General features: G+C 39.8%; 1 long non-coding RNA gene and 1 pseudogene across 1 annotated transcript in view; both read left to right on the top strand.

Moving 5' to 3' along the window:
• Window positions 1–23,865, top strand: part of LOC149096263 (uncharacterized) — a 32,872-nt gene that overhangs the window by 3,229 nt on the left and 5,778 nt on the right. The window lies entirely within an intron of this gene.
• LOC149096264 (uncharacterized) lies at window positions 14,742–16,446 on the top strand (annotated as a pseudogene).

The following is a 23,865-nucleotide window of genomic DNA, read 5'->3' as shown; positions in this document are numbered from 1 at the left end:
ACAAGCCGTAAATAACTGTAGCTCCTTTCCAATTCAACTCGGCGTTTCGCATTTTCATCCACAAGCTTTGAGCTCCGCTTTTCGTAATTTCCACTAGAAAAGTGCTTGTTTTCATGGGCTACAATACGGCCGGATTCCTCTGGACTATAAACCTTTACCTGCCTTTAGATCCGTATTTAAAAAAATAACTTAAAAGCGAACTTTGAAGGCATCGTTCTTCTCTCGAAAGCCGCTCAAACTACTCGAAACTGAAAGCTTAGCTGAAGTCCAGTTTGTGATTGACAGCTATCGCTTCGTTACCCAATCAAATTATGTGAACAGTTCTAACAAGGATTGTGATTGGCTTATTTTAGCGTGCTTTATCAGAGGACAGTGCACGGCTGGCGCCACTTTTACTCGTTTGGAAAATAAAGTTTGGTTTGAAATTCAGCCGAATGCGTGGGGAAATTATCTGATTCTTTATCATAAAACAAATAAAGAAGCTTCGACTGTGCTCTGTTCTGTTGTAAAGCACTTAGGAAGCGGTAGAGCACTCAAGAAGTAGGAAAAAACACTCGACTACGTCTGGTGTTTTCCTCTACACTTCTTTCGTGCTCTACCGTTTCCTGCGTGCTTTACAACAGAACAGAGCACAGTCGAGGCTTCTTTATTTGTTAAGTATTTTTGCAACAAGCATTTCTTTGGTGAAAGCAAGTTTGATCTGAATGTCTAGAAGGATTAGAGGGATCTTATTTTAAACATTAGTGTGAATCATTTTAGATGTCATAACGTAAACTGCCAAACTGTCACACGTATGCTGAACCTGGAAGGCATCTGAAGTATTGGAAAAAAACCGACCGTGTTGGGAGACACCTTGTCCGATCCGCTTAAGACATAGATGGTAAGTTGTACTGTTAAGTTTTTAAGTGATAACATAATCAAAGTGTAGATTATGCTCATGGCGGCAAAATAGTCAACAGACAATAGGCTGTTGAATAGTGATCCTAAACAATGCGTTTGTTTTTAATCCGGGTCAATACGCTAACCAGAACATTTTTTCGCCTATAATTGCCTTGCTGGCATTTCAAATGTTACTCTTTACTGCCGGCTGGCTACTTGGCTAATTGCCATTTCTCTAGCTCGGTATTCAAAATTTTCATTATGTCTGGCTGGGAGTTTTATGAAATAAAGTCGGTCTTGCTAGCAGTGAAGAGCGGACATTTTTTTCCCAGGAAAGTTAATTATTAATGGTAATTGACGTGGGAGCACAGAATCAGTGCTTGGGAAGTCACATCTTTAATTTCCAGTTTAAGTGTCGTTAGGTGCTCCTGCAGTGGTACGCTTTCAGGTCTTAATAATTATTTATTTTGAAAAGTAGGATATTTTATACTTACGGGACCCCACTTGTGCCTTTTCGCCAAACAAAGTGTAAATCTCCTTCGAGGTCTTCAAGCTGATTACAATTCCTTCTTCAATTTTTTTAAACTTCCCGGCGTGTTCTTGGTATTGACAGGTTCTGGGGGACTGCTACTACCTGCCAAGGTTGTTTCTGTGTTTTGGACACACAGTCATTTCTTTAACCTTGCTCGCACCGAGGTCAAATAGGCCAGCCCGAGCGAGAATTAGGTCGATCTCAGTCACATTCTCGCGTGACAAGTGACATCTGCGAAGGTGATTACTAATTTCCCCAACACATTCGCAGAGAAAAATTATATTTTCTTCGCCTCTTTTTGGCCCGCAATGCTCGTTTAGGGTCACAGAAAAAGAGCAAGTTTTCTTCACTGACATAATCTTGCTAGCATAACTGCTTCGCAAGCACTTTTTTTATCGATTATCCATTTAATTGCTCAGTTACGAAGTTTGTTGATACGGTCAGCGGCAGTTCTTGAAGCGAACAAACATGGCGACTGGTATTTCAAACGTAATTACTCGATTTACTTTTTACTTTTGACGCTACCGGTGCATTCGTTAACCGGAGAAATTGTTGATTCGATTACCTACACTCATTTCACGGAACTAATTAGAAACATATTTTGAGATGACAGTCACACAAGACTGAGGAATCGAACCCTGCTCCCTGTGCTGGTCGTAACAATGGACTGATAGCCGAAAAAGTTGAAATCATGTCATGATGCCATGAACGTAAAGCGGTGGAAATTTAAAGGTGACATTTTAAATTTTCTTCCTTAGCTGTGATACCAGGTCATCTTCGTTTCTGAATAAGACAAAAAAAAATGAAATTTATGTACTTAGCGTAGTGGTCGTGCTACATTGGAACCTCGATTTGACGAACCTCTATTTAACGAAGTCCTCGATATAACGAACGATATTCTACGTCCCGGCCAAAGTTACAGTAAAACGTATGGAATAGAACCTCGAAATAACGATAAGGAGGTAAGGAGACAGCAAACTTTCAGTCAACGGCTTATTATATGCCATAGACATTGGCACTATAGTATTTCGACATCAATTAACCTCTGCTCTATCTTCTTTGAAATCCGGAAATATTTGGTATTGCAACATAACAACACTAAAGCCCGTTTCCTTGTTTACATAGACAATTTTCTGTATAACCTCCATGTTGCAACATTTTTAAATCCCTACTCAGAAAGTGTCGTTCTTTTGTAAGCAAAAGCTGCGTGTCTGCTCAAAAGTGAAAATAATTGATACTGAAAGCCATCATACTTAATAAATTGCATCTCAAAACACGGCACTTATGGGTGACGAAAATTGCATTGGATTGCGTGACAGAAGTCGTTTGTGTTACAAATCAATTATTAACTACCTCGATGTAACGAACATTTTGGTCGTTTCTCCTCAAATTCGTTATATCGAGGCTTTCGATATAACGTACCCTCGATTTAACGAACAAATTTGGCCGGTCCCCAGCGACTTCGTCAAATCGTATTTGCGTAGATGACCAGTTGCTGAATTTAAGACAATTTACTCCGTAGCTATCCTTTCATATACTCCAGTGCCAATAAATTTTATTCCATGGTTTCAAGGGTCTATCTTAATACTTTTCAGAACAATACAATAGGTTCTCCGAATAAGTCAGAATTATGAGAAATATCGCTTTTCACTACGCCACTTGGCCCGCTTCTTTAAAATGGCGTTGACATTGTCCTGTTTAAGTGATTACAATGTTAGTAATTTTCCATACTCAGGTTTGATTTTACCATTTGTTTTAAGTGCAATGATGTATCTAATGGTGGTGTAATTCTTATCTTCGTACGATAAATATACGCTCGGCAGCAAGCATCCCAATGAGGGCTAATTTCGGCTTCGTGAAAGGCCCAATTTGAGGGTTTCGGGTATCGATCACATTCTCCTCAAAATCTCGACTATTATCAAGAATAAAAACCAAAGAAATGTATTTTCTTTTACCTTATAGAAACCTCGTTTCGTGGAGAAATTTTGAAGGAAATCGAAACTTTGATCCGAATCAAGTGGTCGATTCTTAGGCGGATGTAGGGTGCGTGACATGTTATGTTGAGTGTGTGACTATGAGCTCCCGTACCGCAATGTATGCTGGGATTTGGTTTTGGAGAGTGAAAAACATGTGCTCGGAGATTATACCAAAAGTACGGAGTTTGTGCTTTAATAAAACGTTGTTTTCGTCTGAGTTAAGGGTGTAACACGGACAGCCTCTTAATTCAGAACCACTGTCTTGGTAGCAATTGCATCTCACCAAATCATTGGTTGTGAATCACTTATTTTCTTCTGCTTCCGTTTGGCGAAAATTCTGCGAGATCAACGCATTAAAAGGTACTTAATTTTTTTTTTTTTAATTGAAATTTAAATATTTTTCAGTGTTTCCATGAAAACAAAATCCTTAAAGCTCATGTAAGTTTTAACTAGGTGTTTAAAAATTCATCTGGCAGAAATTTCCGTCATTGTCACATATAAAGTACCTTTTACGTATGGCTATTAAGCAGGGAAATACTACTCTTAAGCAGTCATTGCTTGTATCCTGATGATTCTGTAGAAATGAGTGACGTCACTTTGTCACGTGATAAATCCTATTAAGCTACTCATTTAGCATTGCTATCATACATAACATGAAACTAGAGTAATTGCAGTTTTCCAAAATGTATGTATTACTCTCCCTGAGTCGTACCGAAATGTTATTTTCTGGGGTCCTGGCCCGTGGACTATTTTGTCTTAGCATGGATACAAATTTGCCTTTTAGAATCAAAGCTTGACAGCTAAGCGTGGGACAATCTGCTTGCTAATTATGAGACAGCCAAGAAACTTTGCCAAGACATTCGTAAAGGAATGAAAAGAATTGGTCTTCCTAGGCACAGGTAGATCCCTAAATTAAAACTCAATTCAGCAGTTTTCTTTGCTGTACAGTTATTGTGTAACTGAGGATAAGGCCTGTTATCAAATACTAAAAGACTTAGATATTTTCATATAAAATGCAATCTACAATGTGGGCCAAGTACATTGCGGCCTTGACATTTTAATGGGGTTTTAATTCATGGACCTTAAAGCTAGAATTGTATACCTTTTGGGTGTAACAGTAATCTGTTGCTTTTTGAGGACTCCAAGTATTTTCTTATTGTTTCTAGCATTGCTTCTGCCATGTTTTTCTGTCACATCCCTGGCTGTTTTAATATATGGACAGCTCTAACAAGAAAAGTAGCTTGTTAATTTTAAGTTTATACCCATGTTCAATGTAATGACCAACTTCGCGAGTCAGAGTTGTTTCTATTAAAAGCCATAATGGAATAGGGCTTTTTGACAAGAGACTTGATTTGTTATTGACCTTTCAAATTCCAGTTGTAATATTACTAATAAAACCAGAAAATGTTGCATGATCACATTGTTTGGAATCTATTTTACTACAGTCCCTTGACATCTAAACTTCTGTTGCCGGTCCAGGTGTTTCAAGTGATAAACAAATGGCCCAGATACGAACGACAGAATATTTAATTTTATGATCAACTACTTAGATCTTCAAAGCAGATTTCATTATGCCACAAGTTACTCCTTATCTCACATTGTGGAGAAAGTGATGCGGTGTCTCAATGAGTGTTTGGGTGATGGAAGGTCCATGCCTGTACCTCATACGTCAATTGTAGATGATGATGGCAAATTTAGACTGACTGAGTTAAATAATGATAACTTACAGAGATTACAGAACGAAGAGGAGAAGAAGATTGCAAAGGATTGTGCTGAGGAGGTAAAGAAATGGTTCCAGGGAAAACGATGAATAGGAACATCCGTACTTGCTTTCAGTCCTTGGTATGAAGATTATAGAAAGTTCTTCTTTGATGATCAATATATGATTAAGTGTACAAGTGCAAGTTCTGCAGTGTTACTTGAAAAGTGTGTAGGCAAGAATTATTATATGTTTGTGAGAAATTTTTTGATGACCACTACTTTCTTTATGACAATGGATTTGAAGGAATAAGAACTGGGTGTCAGACAAAGAATGGCAGAATCTGTGCATTTCACTCATCAATTGAGAATACAGAAGTGTTTTCTGATGGGTGGAGTGGGATACCATCAGCTCTTGTTCAGCCACCAGTCCCAGACTATTCTTAAGAAGCGGAATTCCACTATGTATTACCTAATATTATTATATCTCTCAGTTAGTACGCACGCTGTGATTGGTCAATTTAGCGGGCCGTACTCTCCTGTACGGCCCGCTTAGATTTAAAGTTGGTTTTGTTGCCAAACTGTTTCGTGATTCATCGATAAGTGTTCTTAACTTTTATAGCAAGTGAAAGTTTAAAACTTTCTTATACTCTAAATTATGTAATAAAGCGTGCGAACGACTTAAAAACTGTTTCCAACTGACTCGTTTTACTTTCAAGGTGCGTCAGAAATTTAAAGCCTTTCCGAGTTCGCGTGAATAGAAATCGTTTCCGAACCCGTCAAACAGACAGTAGCGATATAATAAATATCTTACTGACCTCGTCTTCTCGGTCCGTACTGAAAGTTACGGATCCTGTTTTTTTCCCCTTCGATTTATGACACGCGCGCGTCGCGCTTGGGCCATAAATCGAAGGGGAAAAAACTCGGTCCGTAACTTACAGTACGGACCTCGAACTGGTTAGTAAGAGGTATACGTTTCCTACGGAAAAATAACAGAGAAGTTTGGCCTTAAGAAAGAGCATGTTTTGGGTGCCTGGAACAGAAAGAGATGACTTCTGTCCACGAAAACAGCTAGCAGAGCTTATTTCCTCTTGTGGCCAACCAGACTTACAGCTAAGGGATGAGAACTGTACAGACGAACCAGGGTCTGTCCATTCGGTTGTAGATGCAAGTAACACTCTTGCCAAGATGCTAGCAAATGTAAATGAGTTTGTCCTAAAATATACAGGTGAAGATTTCAGAAAAGCAGTGGCGAATGAGATAAAATTGCGCCATAATGCACAAGTTAAGACATTCATTTCTAGAATAGCCAATGCAAGTGCCCGAGCAACTGAAAAGGGAAAAACATATGATGATTTAGACTGGGAGAAGCTAATCTGCACCAATAAACTGCGGAATCTTTATGTGTCTCAACTTGACCTGTATCTGCTCAGAAATTTTAAACTTTCACGTAAGGACTGTGAAAAGAAGCAATTTACTAAGGTTAATAAGATTCAGGAGATCAAGAAGCAGTTTTATTGCTTTCAAAGTGTTGGCAGGAAGCAAAGACCACAGCAAGCCGCTCATCAGAAAATGCATGTGGCTCTGGATAAGAAGAGTGAAATCGATGGTTCACCTTTTATCTTGAATGTCCTCCCCTGGGGTGGTACAATGACAGTGCCATGTCAAGGCCAGGTGATTCTTGTGAATACAAGCCCCATCGACAACTTCTTGTTGATCTTCTATGTCCTGATGAAGAAGCATGGCAATTTCTTTCAATATATGCAGACATCACCAGAACCGTATTGCACAACCCTCATCAGAATTGGCCACATGTTGACAATGACGGCTTCGCTGAAGGGAAGTGTGAATGGATGAAGCTGTTTCCTGGCCGACGTAATGTAACACAGACAGCCCAAGTTGATCTTTGGGGGAATGAGGAAGACCTTTTTGTGTCTAGACTTATTCTTCTTTGGAGACAGCACACACCAGCAACTGCCAATCACGCCATTGTCCAGCTAGAACCAAGAGAGTTACAACACAGTTGTACATTTATTTAATTATTTTCTAAAGCATGCACGTGATTGTTTAATTTATCTAGGATTTTTTTCTGTAATTCCCACATTCATTAATAATTCACGAAAAGAAAACACCACTTTGGGAAATTACTACTGTACGGGAAATCACCACGGTGTAGGAGGTTTGCAAATGTGATCCTATTTATCAGAAAACCTGGTGGATTTTTGCTTAGAATTCCTCCAAGAATTGTTGAATGATTTGAGAAGCTATCGAGTGTTTCATCAGGTATCCAAACACCTCAAAGTCATTAAAAATAGAAACCCAGCTGCTCCTAATTTAGTATTAGTGTTTTCCCAATGAACACTCCTCGTATTTTATGTATTACATTGAATTTAGAATATTTTATATGGGGGCATTGTTTTAACACTGAGTAATTAAGCAATAAAGCTTCATGTCACAATCCATTTCTTTAATTTAATAGTAATCCTGGAATCCCACCACGATTCCTTCAGGAGTCTTTGACTCAGTGAATGTGCTCTGATCAGTATAGACAACTCAGTGTGGCCACAGGATAAACGTAGTCCCTCCAGGTGCAAATCATTTCCTTGGCACTTGTTTTGTACAGAATTAAACGCATTGTATGGCTCACTTTTTTGAGGTCATTTGACACTTTAGTGTACATTCACGAGTTGACAGTGTTTTCATTGTTTCTACGGGCAGACCGTTCAGGCTTATTGCGGTGGGAAACGAAATAACACCAAGCGAACATTTCTCAGGGGGACTCCACCATTCCTACTATTATCCTCGGACATCTTTGCCTGTCAGGGAATTATAAATGAGGCAAATTAGCCTCCTGACAGAGTTGAATTGTCGAATGAATGGTGGGTGTTGTAAGTTTTCCGTTTGCGTTGTTTTTATGTCAGAGTTGTGTGGTATAAAGAAGCAATGCACGTTAAGCAGCACGTTACAGAACAATATAATGCTTTTTTCAAACAGTTACCGCCTATGTGGCTTGACTTTCTCGAGGAGAGGTCATTATAATGGGGCCACATTGATAAATAGAGTTTGGCACCACAATGATGGCCTCTGGGAGAAAAATTGTAAGGGAAGTGCGTTGGGAAAACTGCCACACCAAGTGGTTTCTTGTTATCACATTCTGAGTACGTTTGTGAAAAGCTGTTGTAAAGGCAAGTCTGTGTCCTTTGTTATGATGTAAATGAACTTCTCATACTATAATGTATTACATATATAGATGTAGCCAAACCTAAAAGCGAGCTCCTGATTACAATAAGTTAACCATAAAGGAAAAAAGTATTTGTTTTTCTTGGGCCAGAAACTTAACAACTGATCCATTGTGAGCGTGTGGTTTCACTATTTTTTCTCCTTAAAACTTAACCAAAAAAGCATACCCAAGGTTGTAGCAATATATCAGGGACTTTCAAAGGGATGATTGTGCAAGGAATACCTTAGAAGAAAAGCGTGCTTAAAATTTGCCATTGTACGTACCAATCCCTTCTATTACCCAAGAGTAATAACCTGACTTGAACCTGTGATCCGTTCGAAAACCAGTGCCTGGGCTGTAGTCAACTTCAGAAAACATGTGCACTCGATAAGCTCTAAAACTGAGCCCGCGAAATTTTAACATGATACTGGTCAGCGGATACTTTGTTTTGACAGCTGTGAATTGACTAAAACATGGATGTCCAATATCAAAGATGTACAGATCACTATAAACCAGGGCTTCATGCCTTGGATGACCTATTTAATAGCTGGAGTATGGCCGCCATGTGGCGCTATGTCGTCGTCGTCATCGTCGTGCGTACGCGCCCACGAGCAATACCGCTCGCCATGATAACCATGAGAAAAGCAATTTATTGGTTCCGATGAGTATGGTGCTCTGCTATTAATTTTATATTTATAAAATTAATGTACATGAAACGCAAACTCCAAGTTTAGTTGAAACTCAAGTCTATATATATATATATATATATATATATATATATATATATATATATATATATATATATATATATATATATATCTAAAAAGCCAAAACTTCTGAACGGCAAGATTGTGCCTAGCATTGGAAACCTAAAGAATATCCTCAGTTTTCCTTAGTTTTTCTTCATACATGTCGAACTCACAATCTGAGTCATTCTCTTTATAAACAGACAACTGTCATGTAAGAAGTGTATCTAATATTCAAGAATAACAGTAAATGATAATTAAATAACCCTAAACAATCTTAAAAACATCTTAATAAATGATAAACCATTGATATTTTGGCAGTAAAGCAAAAAGACTATGTGTAACGTAAGAAGTATTTATATTAAGCCTGTTCCAGACATTCAGAGTGTGGGGAGGCCAAGATGAACATTGCGGCAGAAGAGAATCCCGCCCCAACCCCCCCCCTCCCCCATCCCTCCCTACAAAAAAAAAAAGTTGGTCCGGAGGACTTGACCCCTAAAAAAAATCCTACAGAGGCAGTAGACGTAAAAAAAAAAAAAAAAAAAAAAAAATTCCTGCAAGCTGAAAACGTCCCACCCCCCTCCCCAATCACTTTTCTAGTGGTCCATTCCTAAAGTCACTTTCATCGTATTTACGACAGTGACGCTTAATATTATCTTTACCTTCGGAATTTCCAATTTGTCTTCATCTTTTCAGGACACATATCGGTCTAAAAACATGCTCAAAAAAAGATATTATGATCTAGGTTATACTCTCTTCCTTAAATTAAATGTGTAAAGTCGGGATAGGAGAGGAAAGGAAAGGAAATGCGAAAACCTAGCGGTCGTGGTCATTTCACGCTGTTGTTTTGCAGAGGACGGCTACGAACTATGCAAATTCATAAAAACCCATGTTTTATCAGAGTATAAAACACAGAAAAAGCGTGTTTTATTGTTTTACGCAACGTTACCTCAATATAGCAAATAAAGAAGCCTAAGCCGTGTGTTATACTGTGATGAACCATTCCGGACATTTAAGAGCAATCGTCCCAAAATCTCGCCTGGAGGTATGCAAAATGAAAAAATCGAAAATCCCCAAACTCTTCCAGAATATAGGACTGGATGAACTATTTCTAAAAAAAATACTTTAAGTTCGATTGGATTTTTATTTTACGCGAACGGCGACAAAATCGGTTTGGCGGCTCTCACATCAGTTTCACGAGCTCCAAACAACACATTATTTGAGCTTCGCTTAAAAATAAACAAAACGGTAAATCTGGCCATTGAATGTCTTAATGAAAAGAACACATATTTACGAACAGTCTGAAATGTTATTTGTCCGATTCCATCGCAAACTGAATTTTTGGGCGATTTTTGCTTTTCTTCAATATTTCACTCATTTCGGAAGACAAAATAAAGGCAGAATTGAGAGGGTAAAATAGCACCTTGGTACATGGTATGGAGTTACGTCAAGTTGATCCAGCGAAAGAACAGGGTTTCTTCTTCAAATAGCTGCAATAAAATTTTTGGGCTACTTAAAATGCGAAATTTTAGGGCGCCAGACAAAGGTGGCACTAAGGACAAAACACGCTATTCCGTGTCACGCAACTAGAGGTCAAAAGTCAACAAAGCGCTCGTGGAAAAGACAATAGGCCAGTTTTTTGGCGAAAAATCGTTGCTATTCCGAATAAAAAGCTACTTTCTATCAATATTTGTCCTGTCTGCTGCTCAGGTTGCCTGAAATTTAAACTTTAAGCGATTATTTTTCGAAGCAAAATACAAAATCCTCATGTTTTGAACGGCCGAGGACGGATACAATTTGTAAATTGTAACAAACCGTAAAATCGATACTTTATCGTATTTATACTTCAATTTGAGTATTATAGTTAATCTGTGCACACCATTTATCAGCGCCAAGCATGGACTGCATGTGTATTGGCTTCACAAGTTGTTTCCGTTAACTGCCGACCACTGCAAACAGTGAGAATTGCGTGACAGACTGCCGAAGGCCAACCCACCTTGCACGTGTTCTACAGTCCACCCCCTATTGTCCCTACTAAACAATCACCATTGGGGATATGGATTTTGGGACTACGATTACCGGCCGCCTAAAAGGGGTGGCCGTTTAATAGGTTACCGCTTAATGGGGGTTCGATTTGTAATGTAATTAAAAGAAGTAGTTGAAATAGAAATAGTTCATCCAGACCTATATTCTGGCAAACTTTGGGGATTTTCGATTTTTTCATTTTGCATACCTCCAGGCGAAATTTTGGGACGATTGCTCTTAAACCCTTTTCAAGAGTCATATCTTCTTTGGAGACCGAATAATCCCTTTCGAGAGAGCCAAAACGAATCATGATAAACTCCTTCGCAAAAACAACAGTGCTGTGACTAGGCTCAAATTGCATTGCACATAATTTGCATAAACTGTCAAGTTGTGTATTTTGCGGATAACTTCCAAGAATTTGCGACCCTTAAGGCAGTTTATGAAGAAATATTCAAGCTACACATTTCTATTGAATCAAGGCAAGAGTAGTTTTTAAAAAGGACTCTCATTTATAAGGGAAGATGCGGCATTCTGTTTTGCTATTTATTTTGGTTTTATGCTCGTCTAGTTCAAGTCACGCAACATGATTTTCTTTCTAAAAGAACTGGCGATTGCTAATAAAGACTGCTAAATATATTTGAACTACTAGTGAAATAACTGGCTAAACTATCGTCAATGCAGATTTTCCTTAGGACTTAGCAAGAACATTGGTTCGTCAATAATCCCGCACAATTCCCCGCACAATCGAAGGTTTAATTCTCCCGCACAATGTGCATCCAAATTCACACCTTATTTTTTTTTTTATTTTTTTATTTTTTTTCCTGCACCCTACTTGAAAGCCAACTTACTTGGAGGTAAGATATTTAACTTAAGTTACCGAAAGTCTTATCTTTACAACATTGGAGATCGACATATTTTGCGCGGTGCAAGAAACAAGTCACATGTTTTTAATGAGCTACGAGTCCAAAAACGTTTTCGTATTTAGCTCGTTTTATTGCAATATGATTTGTTTTACTGTAATGTTCTAAGTAATAACGGCAGTAGCCACATACCGTCATTGACTGCCTATTTTTTGCCAGTGTTTTCGCAGATTGAACTCATGCCGCAATCGACTCAGTTAATTGTTATCTCACGAGAACGTTTCCAGCGTGAACTTTGCTTACCTGGCTGACTTTCAAGCAATATAATTCGTGAACCGACCCTTTCTGAAAACGATCCACATCTTTGTATTCTGAGATGAACGTATAAGGCACGATTCTCGCCAAAACTTTCTTCGCCAAACACCGCATTCTGTCACGAAGAGCGAGCAATGTCGCGTTTCTCGTCCCCAGTTTCCATGGTCTACGCATGGACGCCTGGGACCATGACCCCTCTTTTGGCGACCAAAACGCTAGCATTTTAAGGCTCGGGCTTTCCTACGGAAGCCCGAGTAACGAGAGCCGCAGGCGAGTGTTTTCTACATTTCGCGAGTGTTCTTAAATGTCCGGAATGGTTCATCACAGTATAACACACGGCTTAGGCTTCTTTATTTGCTATATTGAGGTAACGTTGCGTAAAACAATAAAACACGCTTTTTCTGTGTTTTATACTCTGATAAAACATGGGTTTTTATGAATTTGCATAGTTCGTAGCCGTCCTCTGCAAAACAACAGCGTGAAATGACCACGACCGCTAGGTTTTCGCATTTCCTTTCCTTTCCTCTCCTATCCCGACTTTACACATTTAATTTAAGGAAGAGAGTATAACCTAGATCATAATATCTTTTTTTGAGCATGTTTTTAGACCGATATGTGTCCTGAAAAGATGAAGACAAATTGGAAATTCCGAAGGTAAAGATAATATTAAGCGTCACTGTCGTAAATACGATGAAAGTGACTTTAGGAATGGACCACTAGAAAAGTGATTGGGGAGGGGGGTGGGACGTTTTCAGCTTGCAGGAATTTTTTTTTTTTTTTTTTTTTTTTTACGTCTACTGCCTCTGTAGGATTTTTTTTAGGGGTCAAGTCCTCCGGACCAACTTTTTTTTTTTGTAGGGAGGGATGGGGGAGGGGGGGGTTGGGGCGGGATTCTCTTCTGCCGCAATGTTCATCTTGGCCTCCCCACACTCTGAATGTCTGGAACAGGCTTAATATAAATACTTCTTACGTTACACATAGTCTTTTTGCTTTACTGCCAAAATATCAATGGTTTATCATTTATTAAGATGTTTTTAAGATTGTTTAGGGTTATTTAATTATCATTTACTGTTATTCTTGAATATTAGATACACTTCTTACATGACAGTTGTCTGTTTATAAAGAGAATGACTCAGATTGTGAGTTCGACATGTATGAAGAAAAACTAAGGAAAACTGAGGATATTCTTTAGGTTTCCAATGCTAGGCACAATCTTGCCGTTCAGAAGTTTTGGCTTTTTATATATATATATATATATATAGACTTGAGTTTCAACTAAACTTGGAGTTTGCGTTTCATGTACATTAATTTTATAAATATAAAATTAATAGCAGAGCACCATACTCATCGGAACCAATAAATTGCTTTTCTCATGGTTATCATGGCGAGCGGTATTGCTCGTGGGCGCGTACGCACGACGATGACGACGACGACATAGCGCCACATGGCGGCCATACTCCAGCTATTAAATAGGTCATCCAAGGCATGAAGCCCTGGTTTATAGTGATCTGTACATCTTTGCTATTGGACATCCATGTTTTAGTCAATTCACAGCTGTCAAAACAAAGTATCCGCTGACCAGTATCATGTTAAAATTTCGCGGGCTCAGTTTTAGAGCTTATCGAGTGCACATGTTTTCTGAGGTTGACTACAGCCCAGGCACTGGTTTTCGAACGGATCACAGGTTCAAGTCAGGTTATTACTCTTGAGGGAAGCTTTATCACTGGTTTCCATAAACAAACATCAGGCGGCCAATTGTCAAGCATTAAAAAGTTTAAATGTTGTAAAATGGAGAAGGGTGAGTCCAGTGATTATTTCAGTCTAAACTTACGTCAAAGTGGTTTAGAGCGTTTTCACATGATGGGAATTAGGCAGTCTGCTCTGAAATGGGTTATAGTCTTCTAGAAGAAGAGTAACTCCCCTATACAATGACGAATCTAGATCCCCGCTCAAATGTTACGATAGCGGCAGTTAATCTTCTGATTAGCGTACTAACTTTAGAGTGTCTTCTAGCAGGCAAGAAAAGCAGGCGAGCAAATCGCATACAGTCGAACCTCCCGTAAGCGACCACCCAAAATGTCAAGGAAGTAGTCGCTTAGGAGACCTTAGACTATATTGGGTCAAACTTTTGCCTCTTTCGCAGATGGTAGCAATAGAGACTTGCCCCATGTTTTAAATGTTTTATTTATATAAGAACTCAATTTCGAGAAAAATATGGTACTTCCCATTGAGAAATTTGCATCTTTTGTACTATTTAGGAATACGATAATGTTACACCACTCTATTGTTCAATTTCCGCTCTATTACCTGTGAAGTGGTCGATTACGGGAGGTTTAAAACAAAAGAAAATTTCCAACTTTTAACTCTAAAAGTGGTCGCAGTCGCTTAAGAGAGGTGGTCGCTTAAGAGAGGTTCCAAATGTACTGATTTGCCTTGGAAACTTTTGGTATCGACTGAGATGAGGAAAGGTTTCAAGTAGTAAATATTTCCTCATCAAAGCTGGAAACATAAATCCAAAGTTCTGCTCCAGTTGCAATTCTTAGTTTAATTTGATATAAGACGAGCTACAGTTTAAGTATAGAGATCAGTTAATATTTTGCGATCACGAAATTCCTGCAGACAATGAGAAAGATTTGGATCTTGTGGAGTAACTGTATATATTTAACGGAAGTTAGTGGGCAAACCGTTAGTTCCGTCTGAAGTCGTCATTACATGAATGAAATGACGCAAGAAGAATGACTGATGCCTTTCTTTTTTCTAGAAATCCCCCAACTCGCAACACTAGACCAACTGAAACAGCGTGTTATGGATACCACCATGAATTACATCGGAACGCTGGCTAGCTATATGGGGTATGCATGGTCAAGTGGATGCTGGGCTAAAAGGGTTGGTGAAGATTTTCGCAAGAAAGGCGACACCTGGGAGTCGACATACAGAGAAGATCGCTGCGAGCTTAAAGGTGGACCCAAGAAGGACGTTCGCTTGAAGATCACCTACGAAAACTTTGCCTTCACAATGAAAGATGTAAAATTTGGAAAGTCAATCAAGCCCCCTATTACCTTGGATCAGGAAAAACAGCTGATAAATTCCCCCGACAGAAGCTACAGCAAGGTCGTCACAAAAAGAAAGAGTAACCCAGGTTATTCATCTGAAGTGCACGTTGATATTCGAGTTGCAAACACCCTAAAAAACGTCCAGCGAAGCAGTTAGGATTCCTATTTCGGAATGGAAGCTGGCATGGAATACGAGCCACCAACTGCGACAGGCGGGGTGGGGTTTTCCGCCAAAACAAGTTTTAGCTACGGATGGGGTGGGGATGAAGAAGAGACCACTGTCACTAACGACTGGCACATTCTAAAGATTGTTGAAAAGAAAGCACTTCCACCGAAAACTTTTGCTAAATGGCATGCATTCAAAAAGCCCCAGACAGTGACCATTCCCTACACAGTTACCATCGTTCCTACATTCTCTGTTAAACTGGAAGGCTACATGAAATGGGGAGGTGGTTACGATGGAGCTACAACCAATTTCCGTCAGGATCATCGTGGCTCTGGTGATCGTAATGAGGTAGAGCACAGCTTTGGAAGTGCCCAGAAACCATTCTACGAAGACCTGAAAGACCAGGTGGAGCAGAACATGCACCCTTGGCAGTGGCATGCTATGAAGCAAAGATACCCATACGCACAATTGTACATCGATCAGCTGGCAAATAAAGATTTATATGCATTCACTATGGAGGGCCAGTTTGAGGACACCACAGAAAATGAAATAAAGTCATATTGGTATCCATCACGACCCATCGAGGAAATGGAAGAGGAAGACGAAATGGCGAATTTGACTGCCCTAGCCGACCAAGCGGAAAAGTTCTCAGGGTTTCCACGCATATTTCCTCCGACACCCAAGGTCAAGATTATCGACAACAGCAAGGAGACGGAAATTCCTCCTGTCAAGAACTTTGACGACCAAGATGGAGCAAAACCTGAGCCTACGGTGTTTCCTCGTATCCATCCCCCGGCACCCAAGGTTAAACCCATCGACAACAGTAAAGAGATGAAGCCACTTCCTATTGAAGAAAAGGAAGAGTAAGACTAGGACTGATGGTGTTGAGTTGAAAGCAAGCTGTTTGAGTGTTAGCTAGAATGAGAAATGTACTCGATCTCAATGTAAGTCGATTAAATGAAGACTTGTGCAGTCACTTACGCCAGCTTCATTGATTAACTTACCACGCGCCCCTTTGCTTTATTCAGTGTGAGTCAGGGATGGTGTAGAGGCGAGAGTACTCACCTCTCACAAGTGTAGGCCGGGCTCGATTCTGGCCCGGTGCCATATGTGAGTTGAGTTTGTTGTTGGATCTTGACTTACTCCAAGGGTTTTCTTGGAGTCTCCAGTTTTCCTCCGTCGTGTGAATTCAAGATGTCCAAATTTCAATTCGAAAAGGATAAAGAAAACCAGCTAGGGTTGACTTATTTACTTACAGTGGAGTCAAGCTAGGAATTATCAGTCGTCTCCTTTTTCTTCTCAACCAAACTCTAATTTAAATGTTCTATAATTTTGAAGATCCTTTGAAAGGTAGCATCATTTGAGTAATTTCAATTTAATTTTTTTTCACTGTCAGAATCGTATTGATAAGTTTATCAACTCCATTAAGAGAAAGTCCTGCTTTGAGATCTTTTCTGCCACTCTAGACTCAGGCACTCTGTTAAGCTTCCCGCAAATAGTAAACTTCGCTGTTTCTAGGTAAAGACTAAATCCACTACGGAGCCCGATGGATGATCGAGCAGGTACCGGTTCCTCGTGGGTCCCGAAACGTTTTCGCACCTGGAAAGCCAAAGCAAAATATCCAAGGTTATGATTACAGAACTGTTTATGAACAGAGGTTCCCATTATACAAGAAGTCTTTGGTGTATACACCTCTCTGTTTTTAGATACTGATAAATCAAAAATGGCTTTAAATTGCAGGCCCGAAAAGTTTTCGAGGCTTTCGAGAAACGGGCCATAGGTCCGGCGTTTAACTTTTGGAATGTTGGTTCTCTCCTTAATTGTGCTCTAATCCAGAAGACCCCTAATATTTGGGAACTTCTTCCATGTTCCTGGTATCTTGTTCAAAGTTCGCTTTATAGTAGTATTTCACGGGAAAACTTCGTTGTTATTTCTTGTTTGCCGTGCTTTTCCCGATCGTGCACACAAACTATTTACCTTTGAAGAGTTATTCATGATCTTCCTAACTAAAATAAACTTTTAATCTGGGGGTCACTATTTCAAATGCTGTAGTAACCAAAACAATTGTTCAGCTTAATAGCGGTCAAAGTAGAGATTATAGGTAATGTTAAGTCTTCATACGAGCCAAGTGGCCCATCAGGACGAATCTTATCCCTGTTTTTGTAGTATAAAGCGACTTGGAGTATTTCTACTCCTCCCTGGATGGGATGCTAGTTCATCGCAGGGTTACCCCCAGCATTAAATTCGCCAGTACCCATTCATACACCTGGGTGGAGAGAGACACTGGGAGAGTAGTGCCTTGCCCAGGAACACAACACATTGTTCCAGGCCAGGGCTCGAACCCGGACCGCTCGATCCGGAATCGAGCGCACTATTATAACCATGAGGCCACCGCGCCACCCACTTTTGTGACTGATTGTTAAATATTACAAACTTAAAGCTCTCACCTTTGTTAGTCTCCTCCGCAGCCGTTATTAGGGTCGTCACGCAACGCTTCTCCCCCACTAACGGCTGCTTAAACCCGAACCCCATTTGTTTCCCTTTGTTTAGAGCTCACGTGAAAATTACAGAATGCACCAATCACGCGTTGCCTATTGTTAGCTCTGAAACCAATCACGTATCAAGTTTGTCAATGACGTCAGTTTCCCCGCGTAAATTCATCGCCTCCTTACCGAGATGTTGCGAGACATCCCAGAGATTTCCTATGGATCTAACTCAGAAGAAAATAGTCGAAAGTAGTTCTAGGTGCTTCATTTGCTCGTCGGCTTCCCTCAAGAATAACAAATCTTCATTTTCGGTAAGAGTTTACTCGGCATTGCTGAAGTCATCCACGTAGGGGCCAAACCACCCCCCAAATGTTTCGTCAGTTCTTGGGTATTTCACATTATTTCACATTACTTAAAAAGTATTGACTTTTTCTACACCAAATTTGGCAGATGAACAGGAGACCTATTGCCCATTATATTTACGTGAAAAATGTCAGTAAATGTCAAAGTTGTGACGTCACAGCGATGACGTCATGTTTTTTTTGCCACTTTTGAAGTTTTTAATATGCATATTTTTTACAATGTATTCGAAAGAGCACATCAAGGGGAGTCGAAACCTGAAAAAATTTTGTCCATATCACAAAAATTAAATGAAATATGGCATTTTTAAATATGAAAAATAACTCTGCAAAATATGGGGTCCCCCCTTGAGAAAAATCCCTAAATTGGAGCCGTAATTTTGTTCCAGCAAATGCAGCTATGTTGCACATGTGATGTGCCAGATGGCTAAAGCAAAAATAAAGAAGAAAATCGGAATAAAAAATTATCCCTCTAGTGTTATTGCGTTAAAATTAGTTTTGTTACGTCATAACCTGTGACGTCACCCGGTTTTTTACTGTTAATACCATCCTAACAAAGCCGAAAATCAAATTTCTAAAACCATACGATTTTTGACAACATCAAGCTTTCTATTCTTCTAGATTATTAACCCTCTTATAATAAAACTGAAAAAAAATAAACCAGAGAGACTGACTTAAGAAAGACACTATGGTTAAGCAAATTCCGGGGGACCAACAAAAATATATTTAACTTACCATATCTCAAAAAATAATCATCATAGCAAAAAACGGTTTCCGGCATTTTATTCCCCAAGTCAAGGCCTTTGCAATGAGATAATCTTTTTATCAGATTTTACAAAAAATTATAGCACGTTTTGGTGACGTCATCAATAGTGACGTCATAATCTGACATTTTGTCACAACTTTCAAATTGAAATAAACTGGAGAACAAAGAAAGCTCATCTGTCAAACTTGTTTCAGACATATATAAACCAAGCAAATATAGCCTTCATGAAACATTAGGAGGGTGGTTTGGCCCCTACGTGATCCGATCCTCGCTATCGGTAGACGTGAGTCGCCACTCAGAAAACAGCGAACTGTTCGTCTGTAGAGACAAATGCTACCAGCGTTTGATAAAAATTAATCGGGCATCGGATAAGTTGAAGGAGCTAAAGAAAGAAATCGAAGAAGTCTTCAAGGCAAGAGGAAATCTCAGGGCAAAACGCCTACTACATCCAGATGAGAATGCCGACAGACGTGCCAAAAATACATCAACTTCATCACCTCGAGGAAAAGCATCCAAATCGCTGCGATTTGCCGATACCACTTGTACTTCTTCTGCCATCCACGAAGATTCGGATGCGTTGGGAACACCAATTTCTGCTGACAGAATGCCGCTGGGTTCCTGCTTATCACCGATTCAAAGTCATCCCTTTGGTCTGGTCTTACGCGCTTTTCCAAATGCACAACTGAACGGAAGTTCTCCCCTTCCAATGTTGACATCGACGCCGATTTCTGGCCATGGCTCTCGTGATACGAGTCAAATCAAAGTGTCCTTTAAGTATCCGAGTAAAAATGTGAACAAAACTTTATCACCGGCTTATCAGTCCGTTGGAAAGACCTTCGCTTATGGCGTTCCATCGCAAATCGCGGGAACAATAATAAATTGTCAACCACTACGACAACACAAGTGGAAGAGCTTGATAAATAAGAGATTTGCTAAAGCCGGTAGCCAGGTTCACAAAAAACATCTCTCCTATTTGAAACTATTTTTTCAATTGCCAACTTCTGATGATAATTTAACGTGGGGATTTTGAACGTGGAAGACAACAAAATAAAGGCTTCTTCGAGCGACGCCATGTTGGTTTCACTATCAGTAGCCGATAGAACACGAGTTGTGATTGGATAATTAGTCTTGGCGCGACCGCCTCAGGAATATGTGAGGGATGTTGTGATTGGCTAATCCGCGGAAACAAATGGGGTTCGGGTTTAAGCAGCTGTTAGTGGGAGAAAAGCGTTGCGTGACGACCCTAATAACGGCTGCGGAGAAGACTAAACCTTTGTGAGTTCGAGTGCGGACTGATTTGTCTTTGGCAGCGATGCAAGCGCGCATCAGCTCATTTTTTTTTTTCAGTCGCGTAACGGTGAATGTCCTTCTTTTAGTCTTCTCGAGAATTGAACCATCCAGTAAAATTTCTAAATCTCATTGGAAACTGTTACGAAACGGAAAAATGTAGCCTTTCGCAGTGACGGAACGGACAAAATCCAACCTATATGAGTCGTACAGAGTTTAAGGCGACCGACCTACATTACCATTAAGCGTACCGTTTCGTTTCCCACGTTATTAAAGCTGATTAGTCAAAGAGGGGACACTGCTTGGCTTGAATCAAACAGAAAGATTTTTTTCACTGGGTAACAAGATCACTTTACCACTGTGTTTAAAACAACACTGCAAGTTGTCATTCAGTACCCTTTCAGGGAACTCCAAACCAAAGATTTTTTGAATTTGAATTTATTGTAAATATTGGATGCGTCCATAAATCTCGTGAACGGAGTAAGCGTTTGCAGTTGGCGACCATTTCTCCACTGTTCATTACCACATAGTCAGTCTTAATTTCAGAATAATTAGACTTCTAAGCTAGTGACGTACTGAAAACACTTCGCTGACGGGCGCAGATAAATTCAAAGTTAAAGTTTCCTCGGCGAATTAGTTTAACATCATTTAGGCCTTCGTAAAATGATCAGGATGAAGCCAAAGTATGATTATTTTCGTTCCATCTAGCAATTTCTTCGGAACATCTGAGATCATATACGCTATTTGAAAGAAACTTTCACAAGCCAAGAGTAAAATTTTTATTAGCTTTCTTGTCCCACCCACGCACGCTAACTTCCAGCCGTCAAAATCGTTTTCAATACCAAAAAAATATCAACATCATCGTCCCAAAGTCGTAACATCGACTTATCCTCGGTTAATCAACACGTTAAATCTATCGTCGAAGAAGAACCCTCGTGTGTACGGTTCGAATGTAACCTGTCGGACCAGTAAGTGTAGTCTTATATGGTATTGTATATTAATACCCAAGGCCGAGAAAGGAGACTCTTAATTGAAAGATAAGATCCTAGTATGCGGCATTTTAAATGAAAGTATTTAACTGGACCTTCTGTTAAAGAAGGAGAATGACCAAAGTGATGAGGAATTGAATGAAACATGACAGGGTACATGAGGCGTGGTGTGGCAGCGGGTGGTGTGGTAGCTTTTACTGCCACACCCGCCCCCAAAACTGAACACGAAGAACAATAGTAAAGAGACGAAGATCAGTGCCCATATAAACTTGGCAAGGAACAGATTAAGTGATTGATAAGACACGTCTTTCATCACAAGTGGATAGAAGATTAACAGTGAGTGCATTGATATAGGTCAATAAGTATTGAGCGAACGACGTTTTATGAATAACCTAGAAGTATCTCACTCCAAGCTCCATAATTCAAATATTAACTAGCTATAGATTAAGCAAGGGACTTGGCTTTTGTTTTCTGTTTTTGTTGTTGTCGTTGTTGTACGTACAATCTACTTAAGTGCCAAATGCGTCAAGTGGTGTCCATTTAACATTACGTGAGACATGACAGTCTCAAGATTCAGTAGCTAATTATCTGAAAACGATGAGATTATCTTCCTTCAGTAAGTCCTTAATTTATTCTGAACAGCCATCAAGTGTCAAGTGAACGAAGGATTACGTTAAAGGCGATCATTGAACTAAGGATATTGTGATGATAAACCTCGCCAAATTCTTAGAACTATAACATCTGATAATTACAACAAAGAATTAATTTTGCGCTTGAAGTCTATAAAAGTGGTCTGGTAGAAGCGTCAGAAAATTTTAACTCTCTAGAACTAAGTGACATATTCCTGTCAAAATGATATGACAAATTAATGTACTGGCAGGTCACGACGTGAAGGGCCTCAAAAAGCCAAACCCTTTATCTCCAAATCAAAGAAGGAAAGGAAATATTAGTTTTATGATTGTCCTTTCGATCATGTCAACACCTGTTGGTTTCGATAGGTCGATGGTATTGCAAAACTTCTTTTACTTACTCGAAGGCCCGTCCCGTCCCGGCATTCTCGGCTAACACCAATACTTGGCCAGCATTCATGCAAAAAACCGGTTAGAGTTAGGATTTGTAAGAGTGAGGCTACTAAAGGATTTAGACAACAACATTAATGTCCGTTACTCATTGTGCTAGGTAATCTTTCCGACCATGAGATTAATCAACCTACTCGCCTTTGCTCTACTTTTATTGCCCTACACGGCATCCCAAGAATGTTTCTTGTCCTCCAATTTTGGAGACAGTATTGGAAAGACAGGATACGCTGAGTGCCCTACAGGAGAACAATTCTTGTACCTTAAAGGCTTCGGATTGACGGGTACCAGCGACAACTTGAAAGACATTTCAAAAGGAAAATGCTGCCAGCCGCCGAACATGCATCAAAACTGGCCTTACACTTGCCACTCAGCAGACTGGCAGCTTAGCTTCAGCAGGTAACGTTATACAGGTCCTTTCGGTACCGTGATGTTAGATGGGTTGCACCTTTGTGCGATTATTCACTCGAGTCGGTTCAGATGCTTGATGACATGCAAGCATTTTTGCCACGACAACAAAACGGCAACAGCAACAACATCCTTTATTTAAAGATGATGCCGGAAAAAGTGAGGACGCGCTGGTGGAGGAGTGTTTCTATAAAAAAACAAACTAATAAAAAAACCCTCTTCTACCGTAATTAACGTAATCACATTATCATCAGTCTTAATTGTGCCATCGGTTGATAATGAAAGCATCATCATCTATTCTATCTGTGCGATAAATCCATAAAACTTAGGTCCTTTACGTTCCTTTTTTTACGGTTGACAAAGAACATGAGATAACTGAACTAAGCATAGGAGCGTTCTGTCTTCCAGTGAAAAGATCTTATCGGTCATAGTCGATTTTTTCATTGTAGTGAAGGCTGGGCCACATGCTCGCCTGGATTCTTTCTTCGAGGGTTCCACCGGGGGTCTAGTGACGAACTAAAGAGTATCCAATGGACAGCCTGCTGCAAGCCTTCTCTTCATCCATACTCGTACCCAGACTGCTATGACCAGGATGCTGGACAGGAAAACCTGCGGCAGTGCAGAAGGGATGGCTTCCTATTGGTTGGATTGTACCGAGGAGCTGGAGAGCAATTGTCGAGCATCAAAAAGCTCAGGTGTTGCAAGATGCTTGAAAGTAAGTTGATACACCTTCACCAACTTTTATGTGCATTAGCCGGGCACGTAAAGAAGTACTGGAATAAGTAGAGTACTTGAAATAAGAAAAATGTCGATCAGCACAGTTCACCGTCCTTGTGTTACATAACGACTCTAACCTTTACCACAATAGCCTGGTACATGTATTTAAGGGAGTACTGGAAGTAGGTTATTTGAATAAAGAAACAAAATCGACCGGAATGTGGAGCATAGCTAAACATTCTTGGACTGCATCAGGGCTCCAACCTTAAATACTCGACATTCTGTCGGATTCGATTGCAATAAAACT

The sequence above is a fragment of the Orbicella faveolata genome, unplaced genomic scaffold (genome assembly GCF_042242905.1).
Source record: "Orbicella faveolata isolate gen_17 unplaced genomic scaffold, um_ofav_v1 contig_48, whole genome shotgun sequence".
In the NCBI taxonomy this organism is placed as follows: domain Eukaryota; kingdom Metazoa; phylum Cnidaria; class Anthozoa; order Scleractinia; family Merulinidae; genus Orbicella; species Orbicella faveolata.
The sequence above is the reverse complement of the archived record's forward strand: the minus strand, read 5'-3'. Positions and strand labels throughout refer to the sequence as shown.